Genomic DNA, 10385 nt, shown 5'->3' on the forward strand with positions numbered 1-10385 from the left:
CTACAACTCCAGTGAGGTTGAACGTACAGTGATCAGAAAATGTTGACAGAGATTTGCATGTTGTTCTCGGACCTTGTGTTGTACTGTCATGCTGTTGAAAAAAGGAAGGCTGAATGAATGGAAAACAATGCAACTGCGCCCCGGCTTAAAATGGCTCGTCTCTGCTGTTGAGTTGGACCGTTGAACAAAAGAGAAGGCTGCGAAAATCTGCACTCACAAGGAAAACACTTCATTGTCATTAGATGGGCTTTCCCCCCGATACTCGAGTGAGTGCAGCTGGGCTGATCTTAATAATGACAAACTAGGCTCTTCTTCTTCTAGATGTGCTTTTTTTTTTACACTTCATGTAACTCCAGTTTACTCAACAGAAGTTGTAAAGCTCTACTTCTTGCAGTTTTATATTGACCTTGAGCATGTTTTCAATCAGCAAACAGTCAGATTTTCCAGTTAAACTCAGTTGGTACAGCAGACGCCCATACGTATATACAGTGCATGGGTTACAGACGCTGGCGCATCGTGTACAGGTCCGACTCCTGGCATCGGCCCTTTCTTGCACTCTTCCCTCCCCACAACCCCTGACTCTCTTCAACTTTAAACACACACACACACACACACACACACACACAAATATACATATATATTAAAAAGTCAATCAAGTTTTATTCATATAGCGCCATATAAATTCATCTAAAATAAGGTTAAATGTAAATAGATGTCTAAATCAAGTACAAGCATTATATGACTTTTTACAGTATTGTTAGTGTATTTGTGTGTGTTTGTGTAGTGCGTGCGTGTGCGTGTGAGTTGTTTGGCTCGATCCTTTAAACTAACTGGCATCCTTTTAATTTTTCATAGCGTTCAGCTCCTCCTCGCCTGAAACCCAAGACAATAATGCGTCTCTCAGGTGAATTGATTTGTACACCAGTCTCCCTCACCCCCTGCCCTCCCTCACCCCCTGCCCTCCCTCTCCTCTCTCTCTCTCTCTCCCTTCCTCTCACCTTTGTGGAGGACAGAATCAACCTGGTGCCTGTCTGTACACTGGGATTCATGTTTTAATCTTTTTTTAGAATATGCCAATATTTATTGGACAATCATTACCTATTACGATAAAAAAAAAATTGTGAAACCTTTACAGCTAATTTCACTTTTTTGTTAGAAGAATGTAAGTGTTGCAACCTTTGCTTGAGAATATATAAGAAAACTAGTCCTCAGTATGATGCTTGCAATATCCTTTCATTAATGTAAGTGTCGACCTCGTGTTTATCCACGTCCCACTCCACGTTGCCTCGCGTGGCCCTTAATCCACCCCGTAGTTACCTGACACTGCGCAGGGAATCAATAATGCTGCCATTTCCTTTAGCATCCCAGCAGAGAGAATTATATTTCAGTCCAGGAGTTTTGACGGCGACGTAAGAAACACACGAGACGACGGAGGGTTCAAAGTGGAATAGTAGGGCAGACACAGCGCGGGAATGTTCCAGTGAAGAGGCTGAACAAACCGCACACTGCTATTTAACGTCACATTATTTTCTTATTAACAGTTATGCCATGCGAGGTTTTTGTGATACTTTTAAAAAGCTACTTCCTGAAATGCTTTCATTAATTATAATTTTTTTTACAAATGTGTGTATGTAGACACGCTCACTACTCTGATTTCTGCTTTTAATGGACCGAATTTATATCAAGGAGCAATATTGAGGACATGCAGAGTAATTTATTAAACCAATATGGAATAGATGGAAAGATAAATGACGAGCACATTATTCCGAGTTTTACAATAGCCTGCCTATTTATAATCCAACGTATGCGACCACAATTTAAGGAAAATAACATTGTGAAGGGTTCTTTCTTATTTTATTTATTTTATCAAGGTAGGCATTTAAAAAACTTTGCTAATATCACAAGGGTCATTCTGGGTTTTGTTTCTGTATTTATTTTTAACGTATTCTTCGGGAGTGTTTTGTGGCCTTACTGTTCAAGATAAAAATAAACATAACAACAACAAAAGGCCTACATCGTGTTTAATTAAAATTACACATTATTCCCCACAAACGCCGTAGGCCCTATACAGAAATTTCTGGAATAAAACAGAAAATCATAAAGCCTGTTCAAAATATTTAAAAAAGAAAACATATCGGAAAGAAACCCCCAGACGACAAGTTTATAAACATGCACATTTAATAGTTGCATTAGAGTGCCAATAGGCTATGCATGATTTTAATTTAACTGAAAAAATTGGGTTAATACAGAACTTTTTTTTTGTCTTTGTGCTTTGTTTATGATTATTTTTCCTTAAATCTAAACTCATCGCTTTCATAATCGTTGGTTGAATATGAGCCCTTAATGTGAAATGTAATCTGCACGGATTAAGACGCAGACGGCCTATCAGATTTTGAGTCGCATGTGTAATTTGTCAGGTTGTAAGGGGCAGGCCAATAACCAGGGGCCATTCAAACCCCGAGAGCCTGACCGTGGTTTAAGATTCCCCCTTTCCTACATATCAAATATAAACACAAACTCCACGTGGGACGAGGGCAGAGATGGGGAGAAAAAACAGTGGACACGCGGAGGGATGCTGGCGGAGCAAAGAGAGGAAGCCGGAGCAGCTGAACGCCTCCACGTGGGGTGATGAAAAGAAAGATTGACCTGCTTTCAGACATCCTCATAGACGTCAAGATCAAAACATTTTAAAGTTTTAAACAATACAAATCTTCACGTCACAGCAGCTTGACAAGAATAGATGGTGTCAATAAATTTACCGTTTTTTTCCCCCTGGAAGCCTCAATAAAATAACATTAATATTGCTGTTAAAGTAAATTTACCAGGAAAACAAATTGGCTATTATGATTAAGGTTACAACCGGGACCCAGACAGAACACTATCCCGGCTCATTGAACAAATCAACAAATGATTCGCATTTCACATCCATTATAAACGGAGGCCTGATATAGCAGGGATGGCATTGATGACAACAATTGACACAACAAATATTAACGGTGACCATTACTTTTCATTTTGAATAAATCATCTCAAGCATACTGAGCATAAATCACTCAAAATAACCATAGCATAATTCAATTGAGTGTGCTTCCTTTATGTCAAGATTTAATCAAATGAATCAGGATTTCTTAAGGCAGATCTGGCTGCAACAATAAATCAAGATCTGGTGGAAGTTTTTGACAGTTGATAACAAGTGTTCCTTGACCCTGGTGCATACTGCTTATATGTGGGATACATAATGGGTCTCTTTTAGTGAAAACACCGACACTAAACTGGAGACCTGCATGTTCTTTATGTTTAGTGTCATGAAACAGGCATCTAGGGACATGGCGTTAAATAGCCTGAATGAAAAACGGTTAATTGCTTGACTGAATCAAAGTACATGACAGTTAATAACAGAGGGATATCTGCAGCCACCTTTACTTTACTGAGCTGACATATCAAAGCTCAGCTCTGCATCTGTCTGCAAATGGAGAAACAAAATGAACATAGCCTACCTGCTGTTATCAGATTATTTTCGTCCCAACAAAGCTCCCAGTTTTCCTTCACTCCTCACTAACTTTCATAATCAAACACAGAGTGCTCTCAGCACAGCTCTCCCTGCTGTCTGCAGCCTGTCACTGACTGGATCAAAACACCTCAGCCACTGCTGCCCATTACGAGCCGGAGTCCAAAAACAAAGCCCGAGGAGTCATTCACACTCGATTTAACACGTTTACAAACTCAAAGAAGTGTCCCGAGTCTCTGTCCCGGTGACCTGTCCGCTCACTTCAGCGGGAAACTGTATTATTTTCACTTCGCGTCCAACTTTGATCACCAGGCTGTTCACACGCATTACACTAAACTTCATTATTACTAACCGCGCCACTGCGCATGCGCCCAGCTGCCATGCTGTGGACAGTGTTGGGCAAGACTCTAATGGACTAATGGGGTTCAGAGGGGGGAGGGGGATACCACACTGACATTCTTATTAATAGTTTGAACAAATGACGTGCTCAGTTTTATTTAAGCCATCAGAGCAAAACAGCACGATGCACCAGACTATCTATCTATCTATCTATCTATCTATCTATCTATCTATCTATCTATCTATCTATCTATCTATCTATCTATCTATCTATCTAGCATTTGGTTTTATTTTGATTACAGAGTCATTAGCTTCATATCTTAAGAAAACTGTATTTTCTTGAGATAAGAAAGTAATCCCCTTTCTCTGGATCAAAGCATTTTCCTCAATGATGGTGAAGTACAGCAATTTGCAGCTTGATTCTTTTTTTTTTTTTTTTTTGAATGCATGCTGAGAACCAGAAGCTTCTTAATTCACTGTTGCCTTTTAAGCAGTAATGTACCATAGAAATACATTTCTATGGTTGTTAATGGCTGTAATTTCTGAAGGTTTTTTTATTATTATTATTTACTTTAACCAAAAATATTCTCACTCTCGAGTCTGGTTGCTACCAGAGCTCTGTACCAGAATGTCAGGAAGACTGAGATAAAGAGTTAAAGTTTAATTTACAGTAAAATCTCTAGTATTCTTTTTTTGTGTCAAGGTTCTGTTGTTATATAGAACAAAAATGATTAGTTTTAGGCCTTCATACAGGCAAAAATGATTGTACTTCTAAATTCTTGTCAAGTTAATAAGTCAGACTTTGTCATTTGTATCATACATTTGAAAGATTTAGATATAAGTATAGCTTCTGAGCTAGAAGAATTTCCTGATGCATAGACAATCCTGCCCTCATAACAGAGAGTTAAGTGAACCTATTGAAACATTTAATAATATACATAGAAGAGCAGCGACATGCAAAAACCAAAGGCAAACTGAGGGAAACATGCTGCTGTGTACAATTAAAAACAGAGGAATGCAGATATAGTCTGCAAGAAAAGATACAAAACATGTAAAGCATACAACAAAAAACCCCATCAGACTGTAGAGTTCCACAGTGGCATCAAGTAGATGACAGATTTGGCGATGAAGTTAAGTTTGTTTGAAAAATTGAGGTTTGTTGTGGTTTATGGATTCTATGACTGCTGGATCAGAGAGATGCTCCTTTGCCATGCTGTCATTTATTTGTGATGATGATGTCAGCAGCCTGTCGATCCCCTAATTGTTGGTTTTAAGATTCGTCTGACTTCCACATGGACACATATACACACACACACACACATACACAAACACAAGCACACAATAACCATGCAAACACATCTTCCATCATTTTTCCTGCTTTGCCGTCCCTTGCACGCAAACTAATGTAAGTTGTTTACATGATTCTAAACGCTTTATGTAGAATTAAAAGAACCACAGTTTCCTGGCATCCCACACACAAACATTAAAAAACAAGAGTTCTGGTCTTTGTGGCATTGGCTGGCACAGCAGTTGCGGACAAAGAAAGAGAAAGCCACTGACAGACTGACAAACCAAAAAGAATGAGAGCAAAGAGAGAAACAAGAAGAGTCCCATTATTGTTTTTTGATGCAGCAGAAAGAGATGTAAATGCAGCGTTGTGATGTCACATACACAATAGTGGCTGCATGTTTATGAGATGCAGTCTTGGGGTTGTCGTTCTGCCATTTATTGTCAGTTTCAAGGTGCTAGAAAATCAAGAATGGGTGATGCTCAGGCTGGATAAGGATCTGACATTTATTTGGCTGCTAGATGTTCTCCGCTGGAAAGGAACCTTAGAGAGCCCTACAGTACAAAACACAACTTTAAACACACAAATAAAATAATTCAGAGTATCTACAACAGCTACAACTTAAATCTTAACTATTCGTACTATTGTGATATATTTGTTTATTTGTTTATATTGTATTATATTATATTTGTTTATATTTGTTTACAGTCTGGAAACTAAGGAAACAAGCAGCAGTAGTTTCCTGTGGCAGTGACAGCAATATAGACCTGATTCTTCTCTGGTTTCCCACCAACTTTTGTTTGTATAATGTGACAGAATTCAGTGTGCAATGTACTTTATTTTTTTATTTCCAGAAATTGTTCAGGTTGTTCATATAACCCAAAATTCTTTTCTCAATATAGACTAATATTTTAATGTTGGGGAGGGGGGGCATGTCAATTTGCTCATTCAGTCTTCATGTGTTTTGTGGATTTGGAGAAGGCTTATAACAGTGTCCCTCAGAGAATCATGTTGGGGTCACTGTGGGAATATGGGGCCCCGGGTCTGTACATCCACCCATTCCCTGTATGATCAAAGTGGGAGCTGTGTCCGCATCCTCGGCACAAAGTCAGACACGTTATCAGTTTGTGTTGACCTTCGCCAGGGTTGCCCCATGTCACTGGTCCTGTTTGTGCTTTTCATGAGCAGGATCTCTCCTTTTTGCAGATGATGTGGTTATGTCTGCTTCTTCATGCTGGAATCTCCAGCAGGTATTTGGGCGGTTTGCGACCAAGTGCAAAGCGGCTGAGATCAGGGTTAGCACCTCCAAGTCCGAGGTTCTCTGCCAGAAAACAGTGGATTGGGGAGTGAGTCTTTTCCCCAAGTTAATGAGTTTAAGTGTCTCTGGGTGTTGTTCACGAGTGAGGGTAGGATGGAATGGGAGATTGACAGATGGGTTGGCTAGGCATCAGCAGTAATGCAGGGCGTTGTGCTGGACCGTTGTGGCAAAGAGGGAGCTGAGAGTGAAGGCTCAATTGGGAGGAGACCCCGGAGTAGACCCTGAATACGCTGGAGTGCAACAAAACAAAACTCCCATTTAAAAATAAATTCCCTCACGACTCCTGTGGAGAGATAAGAATCAGCGAAATCAAAAGAGCATGCGACCACATGCGAAAAGAGCAGACTATAGTTGTTTGTTGCAAAGACTAAATTAATTTAGACGAGAAAAAATCACATTTGATATAAATACACATCATAAAATATACCCTAAAATAAGATATTTTTATTTTATTTTTTTAAAGTATGTCAACCCTTTAACATCCCAGGCATAGACTCCACCGCCCAGGTATCTCGTCATGTGGGACATACTGTTTTTGCTTTGGAGCCTGTTTCTAAATATAAAGCTGGAATATGCGAGCACAGCAACTTGTTTCTGCAGTCATCACAGAAAGTATGTGAGCGGACACTTGTGTATCAGCTTTCATGAGAAACATTAACAGTGATTTCTGATTCTAGCCCTGGGTAGAGGAGCACAACAGACGAGGATATTGTCTCATAAGCAAAAAAAAGAAAACAAGTCATTTGAAAATATTCTCATTACATAACGACTTTTTGAGGAGACCCAAGTATTTAAAAAAAGGGAGGACTATCTTCACCACAGAATGAGCAGAGAATGAAGCCACAGTGACAAAACTGAGCCCTTAACTGCCAAATGAATGGGACAGCACAGGCCTGAGGTCACATGATCACTGTGTTGCAGTGTGACCCACCCTAGGACACATTTCTTTGTAAAATGGAATAGCAATACACCTCATTTTCATACCCCTTTTTCAATTGAGAGACAGAGACAACCAACAGGTGTTAAAAAGGCTTTTTTTTTTTGGCATAATCCCACTTTGGGGTCACACAACATTGAAAGTTATTTTTTTTGTGTAGACAACAAACTTTTCTGGGTTTACTAATGTGTGTGATGCATGAACTCAAGGACAGGGAGGCTTCATTACTTTCTGTCATGGTGCTGGTATGCTTTGAGTCCTCTTTAACTCTTTCAAAAAGATCCCCCCTGCTGTGTCCTATTGTTTTTCCTCTCCCTTCACGCAGCATACACAGGCCTGTGCTCAGTGATTGACACATTCTGGCAGAATAAATTAAAACCTCAAGCTGTGACAGAGCTCAAAATAGCAGGAAGCTGTGGCTGACCTGCAGACTCTGTGCCACATGTCAGCCAGCTTCAAAAACTTGGCAGAACATTCTGCTCAAAGAAAGCATGTACAGGTGTTTGTGTGTGTGTACATGTGTCTTTGAATAATCTTTGTTCATGCAATGTGAGAAACAAATCCTTGAGCTTGTATTTAACTCAGAAAAGGTGCCAATGTCTGCTTCCCTTTACTTTCTCTTATAGGAAAAACAATTTCCAACTTGTGCAATTAAACTAGAGCCACATTGGAATCAGAAGACAGTGGCAGATGAATCTATTTCTTTGGCCAGCTGTTGTTGGGAGGGTGATGCTGGGATTGGATGGGGGGCTAAGACCTAAGATGTTCAGAGGTGCAGGACTTCACGTCTCTTTGCCAAGTCACAGAGCCTCTGGTTCTTGCCAGCGGAGGGGGTGGCTGAGAGAAAATGCCATTTAGCTGGCTGGTATTTATAGATATGTGAGGAACTTGTGCTCAGGCCGAGGCCGAGGTGCTGACGACGTAAAACGAGAGGACGCTTCCAGAAGTCGAGTGTCAGGGCACACAGATAAAAATACCCAGTGAAAGATGGGCCTGGTCATTAGTGGCCCAGTCTGGCATGTGACATGGCAGCATTTCAGAGGTGATTTATGATTATTACTACAGCTAACCTATACCTCTGCCTTTCCTGCCCCCACCATCCATCCCAAATTGGTTTGCCAAATGGAATAGCGCATGGGATTTATTTCAGGGGCTGATTGTAAGGCAAAAACTCTGCTGGCATTTTAGACTTTGGCAAAGTGCCTCAGTTTAGTTGAGTTTCACATTTACCAACTGAAAATCATTAAGCTTAAAAGTTCAGCTTTTCCGACAATTAAAATGAAGATGGAAGTGTTTCTGCGTAATAATTCATTTTCTGAAATGGACGTGTTACAGTAATTTTTGAATGAACACGATAGAACTGCAAAAACATAAGGCATATGATGACTTAAAGATGGGGTAATGAACTCATTGCACACCGCTGCCTCCCCTAATTGCCAGAGCGAGCTGCCACAGGGACGAACAAAGGAAACATTTAACACATCGTAAATTCCTCTAATGTCCTGCCGAGGAGCTGCCACTCCGGTTACACTTACACCTTCTTTTCTGCTGACCCTTTATTAGTCTCCAGTGATGGAAAAAGACAAACATATTACAGTAAAAAAAGGACAGTTAAAGCTAGATTTTATTTATGATATTTATATATTACAACATTTGCTTTTTGTGTGGCCTTCTGCTCAAACTGAAATCAAATCCTCCCCATATTCTCTGGATGAAAAGACTTATCATAGAAGGGCATCCAATTTTGATGAGACAGGAAATATGTTTAAATAGTAAATTAAGCCTAAGCATTAACATGCAACACATTTCAGACCAAACTCCAGCTATTCCGCGTCTATGTTTTTTCACTGCCTTTTAAGTCCTTATTTGAACCTCAGTATTTCTACTTTCTGCACAGAACTGCTACGTCTCTTTGAATTACTTTTCAGTCTTTTGTCCCACAAGGCAACTGATGGAGCAGATGCCCTGCACGGTGAGTCTGTGGTCAAGTGAGCAGCCTGAGTGTGTGAGAGCAGTGAAGAGAGCAGATAAAAATAGAGAGAGACAGGTATGAGCTTGTCCCTCAATAAGCGTCCTATGGAGACTCCAGCCAAGTAAAGATGTGCACACTGTTTGTGTGAACACAACATGAACTGCATGTGTGTGTGTGTTTCCTTTTCTTTTTTTCTTTTTTTTTTTTTAGGTCAGGCTGACAAAATTAGTTTACCATCAGCTGTGCTCTGGCTCTCATTCGGTCCCAGCCTCTGTCCAGTATTTCTTCCAGCTCCCTCCACCTAATGGCGTCTCAGGGCGGTTTTATTTCACCACCCTGGGGAGGCTACTGTGGCCAGATCCAGAACACTTGGCTTTATGTGGATTGAATGTTTTATGGTTATGAACATAATATTTAAGTGTAGGAACAGTCTCACAAGAATCCACCCCCGCAACAGTATCCCCAGCCCTACACCAGTGAAGGAAAAGGTAAGGACTGGAAGTGAGACCATGGATTATGTAACTGAGCGCATACTGTACTCTGGTTCAGCTTGGTTCCAATTTTCTCATGGTGGCATACTGATAGCATTAGGAAAAACAATCCAAATGGCATAATTTTGGCATCTAATGCTAGAATACTTAACCCATGCATAGCAATTTGTAAAACTGAATTCATACATAAAAGAATGGGGTCTGAATCATAGGTTATCAATTCTGTTGTATGGACTTTAACAAAGGGTTAGAGACACAGAGGGACCTCATACTTCGACCTGACAGAGGTTGGAAGTCTGAAAAGCCCTTTGTGCGTGCTTCAATATCAGCCAAAAAGGAAGGTCAGTGCCAAGTCAAATGTTTTTAATCAACTTATTATGCCCAAGTTTTTTTTTTTTTTTTTTCTGCAATAAAAATCAATCAGCTTAACATTTGTGCAGTGAAGGAAATAGTCAAAGCAGCTTATTTGCAGAGCTGTTTGAGATAATTACCAATCATCAGTCCAGGAATGTTATTTAAGAAAAAATAGACA

General features: G+C 40.1%; 1 protein-coding gene across 2 annotated transcripts in view; it reads right to left on the bottom strand.

The window, feature by feature from the left end:
* The window catches only part of eya4 (EYA transcriptional coactivator and phosphatase 4), a 44425-nt gene extending 40566 nt beyond the window's left edge, over positions 1-3859 (bottom strand). For both annotated transcript variants that reach the window (XM_079358025.1, XM_079358026.1), the window contains exon 1: positions 3498-3859. The gene's annotated coding sequence lies outside the window, so the exon portion shown is untranslated. The remainder of the gene's footprint in view (positions 1-3497) is intronic.
* Between the last annotated feature and the right edge of the window lie 6526 nt (positions 3860-10385).

This window comes from Symphodus melops (genome assembly GCF_947650265.1).
Source record: "Symphodus melops genome assembly, chromosome: 1".
Taxonomy (NCBI): domain Eukaryota; kingdom Metazoa; phylum Chordata; class Actinopteri; order Labriformes; family Labridae; genus Symphodus; species Symphodus melops.